The sequence below is a fragment of the Myotis davidii genome, unplaced genomic scaffold (assembly GCF_000327345.1).
Source record: "Myotis davidii unplaced genomic scaffold, ASM32734v1 scaffold1277, whole genome shotgun sequence".
Taxonomy (NCBI): domain Eukaryota; kingdom Metazoa; phylum Chordata; class Mammalia; order Chiroptera; family Vespertilionidae; genus Myotis; species Myotis davidii.
Genome location: NW_006290682.1, coordinates 2,931,221 through 2,937,385, shown reverse-complemented (window position 1 = coordinate 2,937,385; position 6,165 = coordinate 2,931,221).

Genomic DNA, 6,165 nt, shown 5'->3' with positions numbered 1-6,165 from the left:
GAGCCTTCGCCCCAGGACAGGGCCCGCACCACCTCCTTTGGAGAAAACGCCGACGGTCCCAGGAAAGCAGGAAGGATTTTTTTTTGCAGAGTATCAAGCCTCTTGGAGGAAACAGAGCAAAGGCCCGGAAGCCAGGGGCTCGGGGAGGTACCACTCGGCCGACGACATCCTGGACGTGGGCCTGGACCAACAGGAGAGGCTGCAGTATGTTCACGAGAGGTCACGGTCATCGCCCTCCACAGACCTCTACAAACAGGTGAGCGGTACATTCGGGCAAGCTCATGGTCGCCCCCACTGCTGTCTTTTATTTATTTTTAAATTCTTTAAAAAAATATATTTTATTGATTTTTTACAGAGAGGAAGAGAGAGGGATAGAGAGTTAGAAACATCGGTGAGAGAGAAACATCGATCAGCTGCCTCCTGCACACCTCCTACTGGGGATGTGCCCGCAACCAAGGTACATGCCCTTGGCCGGAATTGAACCTGGGACCCTTCAGTCCGCAGGCTGACGCTCTAACTGTTAGCTTCATGGGGGTTTTAATTTGGGGGAAAGACGAGGGATAGGAATAGGAGCGGACACTGTTCTCAGAGAAAGCGAGCATGAGCTCCTAGGGCAAACCGGGAGTCCCTGGGACTCCCCCAGATGCAATCGGCAGTTCCTTGTTTTATTTTGTATTGATTTCAGAGAGGAGAAGGGAGAGGGAGAGAGAGAAAAACATCAGTGATGAGAGAGAATCATCAATCAGCTGCCTCCTGTATGCTCCCCACTGGGAATTGAACCTGCAACCCGGGCATATGCCCTGACCGGGAATCAAACTCTGACCTCCTGGTTTATAGGTCGATGCTCAACCACTGAGCCATGCCGGCCGGGCTGGACCGCTGTCTTAGGGACCTATAGGGCTCCCCCCAAATATAATGGGCCAGCGCCAGCATGACTCGCATCCGCTCATTGCAGCATTGATGGTGCTGTTTTAGCATCCATTTGTGTGAAAGGGATCTGGGACGACCTCGGCTTGTTCATGGCGGTTTTAAGTGTCGTGATTCACCCACAGCAGGGGTTCCCAGCCCCTCTCTGGCTGCAGCTGTCTCCCTCCCTCAGCAGCTTCTCTCTGCCTTAGTTCCGAGCAAAGAACTTGGGGGAAACTGTAGAAAATGGCAAGTTGTCCTCTGAAATGAAGAGTGATTTTTAAACATGGATGGCATTTAATCATTTAATATTTTTATTTATTTTTGATTTTTTGATTTTTAAAATATATTTCTTTATTGATTTCAGAGAGGGAGGGAGAGGGAGAGAGAGAGAAACTTCAATGATATGAGAGAATCATGGATTGGCTGCCTCCTGCACGCCCCCTACTGGGGATCGAGCTCGCAACCCGGGCATGTGCCCTTGGCTGGAATCGAACCTGGGACCCTTCCGTCCGCAGCCGATGCTCTATCCCCTGAGCCCAACCGGCTAGGGCTAATCAATTAATATTTTTAGTATCTGTTCTTTTTAGTAATTTTCCCCCCAAATATTTTTAAAGATTGCTCTCAGGCAAATGTAATTAAAAAGCCATGCAGCCCTGATCAGTGAGGCTCAGCTAGTTGAGCATCGTCCCGTGCACCAAAAAGATCGCTGGTTCTATTCCTGGTCAGGACACATGCCCAGGTTGTGGGTTCAGTCCCTGGTTGGGGAGCAAACAGGAGGCAACCAATCTGTTTCTCTCTCACCTCTCTCTCTCTCTCTCTCTCTCTCCCTCCCTCTCCCCATTCCTCTATCTCTGAAATCAATAAAAACATTTTTTAAAGGCATTGCATCGTGACACTATTGAACTTTTTTTTTAAAGTAAGTTTTGATGGTCAAAGTTGAGGTCAAGTTTCTAGCAAGCTGCATATCTGTGTCCATACTTCGACACCAATAGTTTCTCTCTCCCTCTCTCTGCTTTTTCTGCCTCTTAAACCTGCACTTGTATATGTCCAGGAACAGATTTCCTGCAGCACCAGGTGCAGTTTCTTTTTTAAAGAACCAGCAGTAAAGCCTGGCTGGTGTGGCTCAGTGGTTGAGCGTCAACCTATGAACCAAGAGGTCACGGTTCAATTTTGGGTCAGGGCACATGCCCAGGTTGTGGGCTCGATCCCCAGTAGGGGACATGGGGGAGGCAGCCAATCAATGATTCTCTCTCATCATGGCTGTTTCTCTCTCTCTCTCCCTCTTCCTGCCTCTCTGAAATCAATAACAATATATTTTTAAAAAGAGAACTGCAGTAAGATATCACACAGCATTCAGGGTGTGTGTGTGTGTGTGTGTGTGTGTGTGGAGAGACTGGGTTCTGGAAGGCCGGGGACTTTGGGAGCGTGTGTTTCTGCCCTGGAGGTGCCCTGGCCTGCAGCCCGCACAGCGTGACCTGTGAGAAGTTCCTGCTCGCTCAGTCAGGAGAGAGGATCCCACAGGCTGGCAAGTCCTGGGCTCGAGGCTTCGCCCCAGTGAGTCAGGACCAGCCGGTTGGGGGTTTTTGGCCAGTGTGCCCCGCGGCGTTACAGCCCTCGTGTAGGAGTTCTGCTTCCTGCCCAGGACTGCGGTGGACGTAGGTCTGATGTTTTTTTTTTTTAAATATATTTTTATTGGCTTCAGAGGGGGAGGGAAGGAGAGAGGAAATATCAGTGATGATGGAGAATCACTGATTGGCTGCCTCCTGCATGCTCCCCGACTGGGGATTGAACCTGCAACCGAGGCATATGCCCTTGACCGGAATCAAACCTGGGACCCTTCAGTCTGCAGGCCAGCGCTCTACCCACTGAGCCAAACCGGCCAGGGCGGTCTGATGGGGTTTTGGTGCAGCTCTGAGGAGGGCAAGCTTGGTGTGGGGCCCAGCCCGCAGGCTCGCAGGCGCACCCACAGTGAGGGTTGGTAATAATGGATGTCTGGGAGAGGGCGGCCGATGACTCGGTCTCCCTGTGCTGCCCCTGGCAGGAGGCGCCCATCGAGCCAAGGCGACAAGCGGAGGACCCTGGCGAGCACAGAGAACATCCCTCCACAGTCCTGGCCGAGGATGGGGATCCCGCCCCGAGGTAGGCAAACGTGGGGAGGGGGTGACAAAGACGGCTTCTGGGGTGTGTGTTTCTTTATGGTGGTGAACGCCTGGCTAAACAGGGTTGGGCATCTGGATTTGTCCAAACCTGAAGGGGCTGCTAACTGGGCGGTCCAGTGTCCCCGGGGCGGGAGAGCGTCCCAAGGCAGGGATGCCCTCGAATACCATCATGGTATTTTTGGTTCTGAAAACGGCTGCTGTGTTTTCCATACAGGGAGGTGCCTTTTGCTAATAGAAGGGGAAACCCCGTGGGCCGAGCCCCAATGAAATGCTTTCTCCGGCAGCGGCTGGAGGGAGGGGCTTTACTCAGCGGGCGCACAGCTGGGGCGCTGGGCGAGGCTCGCAGTCAGAGTTGCCTCGGAGGGTTGTTAGTCAGAAAGGAGCAGGGCGAGCCTCTCCTGATTGGATGTATTTTAATTTTAAAAATATTTTTATTGATTTCAGAGAGGAAAGGAGGAGGAGAGAGAGAGAAACCTCAATGATGAGAGAAAATCATTGATCGGCTGCCTCCTACACACCCCACACTGGGGATTGAGCCCGCAACCTGGGCATGTGCCCTGACCTGGAATCAAACCATGACCTCTTGGTTCAGAGGTCGATGCTCAACCACTGAGCCACGCCGGCCGGGCGAGGGTTTGTGTTTTGAAGCTGCTGAGCTGTGAGGCGTCTTCAGGATCAGCTGTGATGTGCACACTGCGTGTGTGATGTGCACACTGTGTGTGATGTACATACACACTGCGTGTGTTGCCAGGGCTCTGACGTGGTGAAAGGGTCCAGTGAAGGGGGAGGGTCCTGGGCTGCATTTGTCACGGGTGTCTTTGAGCAGACTGTCTAACCACTCTGAAGAAATTAGTTCCAGAAGTTTCTGCTTTGGGGCTATACACCCGGCAATTTGCAGGACTGTGGGTGCTGTTAGAACGCGAGCCTCAGTGAAATTCTAGGCTAGGAATGTGGAGGCGTTGTTTCCAACTTCTCTTGGCGAGAGTTTAGCTTCTGAAGTGTTGGCAAGAGGGAGTGCCTGGGACATCGCGCTGTGGGATAAAAGCAGTGAAAATTCAGGCAAAGGCCGGCCTGGCGAACACAAAGCCTTTGCCGCAGGGATTCCAGGCGCTTGGCGGTGCCCATCAGCTTACGGTAACGGTAACGTAAACGTGTCTGAATGAAGGGCAAACTGCAGGTCTGATGCGCAGCGCGAGACAACGAAAGGTGGTTTTTGTTTTACTTTGTTGGGATGACAGAAGAGCGGCAAGATAAGAATTATTGTTTGTTCATGCAACCTGAGCCTGTTTTTGTGGGGTTCAGGATTCTGTGTTCTTTTACATTTTATTTTATTGATGGATTGATTTGAGAGAGAGAGAGAGAGAGAGAGAGAGAGAGAGAGAGAGATCACTGTGAGAGGGAAACATCCTAAGCACCCTGACCGGGGACCAAACGCACAACCCAGGCATGTATCCTGACTGGGAATCAAACCGGTGACCTTTTGGTGCACAGGATGCCACTCAACCAACCGAGCCACAGGGGCCAGGGCTATTTTTAAGATATTTTGTCTTATTCAAAATGAGACTGTGCATCACTCAAGGGGTCATGATGCCTCACTCAAGTCTGAGAAACGCAGCTCTAGCTCAGAGGCTGACAAACTAGGATGGCCCATATTCTGGCTTTGGGGAGCACTGTGCCTGCTCTGTGGACTCGGCGGTGCGGTAGGAGCACAGACGCAGCCACAGCCTGTCCATCCAGCAGGCTGTCCCCAGGGAAACCTGACCGAGCAGGTTTGCTGCCCTGGGGTTTGTTCAGGGCGGCAGGCATGGTCTGTGAGGCCGGAATGGCAGTCTGTCCAGACATTTTCAAAGAGGTTTCTTTCATGATTCTCTTGCAATTCAAATCCATTTCTCTTGTGATCTGGATGTTACTTGTCTCCTTTGGTTGTTTGGCTTAGGGACCTTGCATCGTCCACCCGCGTGGCCGTGCTTCTCAGGGCGTGAAGGTGAAGGAGCGCGCAGGATGCTGTGAGTTGAGGGTGCGGGTGGGGTGCCCCTGAGAACCCGAGGGCGGGCATGGCGCCCAATTCAGGTGAAGTGACTTGGGGAAGGTTCGAGGCTCCCCTGAGGCTGCTGCAGAGGCTGGGAGGAAGAGTTCTGCGGGGATGTGTGTGCGCTAGGGTGTTTATTTTGTTCTGTTCCCTCGTTTGTGGAATTGTTCATGGGCACACATGTCCTGTGCCAATTAAAGGCAGATTGGTATGTGATTTATGAGAAGCATTTCTGATGTAAAGTCTTAAGCTCTGAAAGCGAAAGCTATGAAAAGGTTTGAGCGTCTTATAGGCCCTGGTGATTATGCCTCACCCTAAGGAGCATAAAGTGGTTTGTCTTTAGCAATACCTCAGTGAGGGTCTCCTTTAACAGTGGATTCCTTGAGTGCCACCAGCACCCAGAGCTGGGATTCTCATATGCTTCTGCAGCGGGAGCAGTCAGGGCTCCCTAGAGGAATGGCTAGAAACATCAATGATGAGAGAGAATCATGGATCGGCTGCCTCCTGCATGCCCCCTACTGGGGGTCGAGCCTGCAACCCGGGCATGTGTCCTTGACCATGGCCTCCTGGTTCATAAGTAGATGCTCAACCACTGAACCACGCCGGCCGGGCATGGAATGGCTGAGCCTTAGGGCAGGAGCCTGGGGTGTCTTGTGCCAAAAAGTGAGGACATACTGACGGGAAGGAAGGATAGAAGGGAGGAAGGGAGGGAAGGAGTGAGGGCGGCAGAAAGAATGTGGGCTTGGCATCAAGGACACAGGTTGAAATCATCACTGTATCAGGCCTAAGCTTGCTAATACATAACTCACGTCCCTGGTTGGTGGGATGTCCATAGCAACCTTCCTAGCAGACTTATTTAAATGTTTAATGGGTATGATATTAATGCATCTGCACACCGCTGAAGATCAAGTAGGATTGAGAAAGCCATGAAACAGTCACGCCTACTAAAATAGCAGGCATACGGGAGACACCACAAAGAGCCGTCTTATTTGGTTATGTGAGGGAGAGTCAGAGGTAATGGCTGTGAGCTTAGAAGAGGTTGGCAGCAGGTTGAAAAGAGAAAGTCCA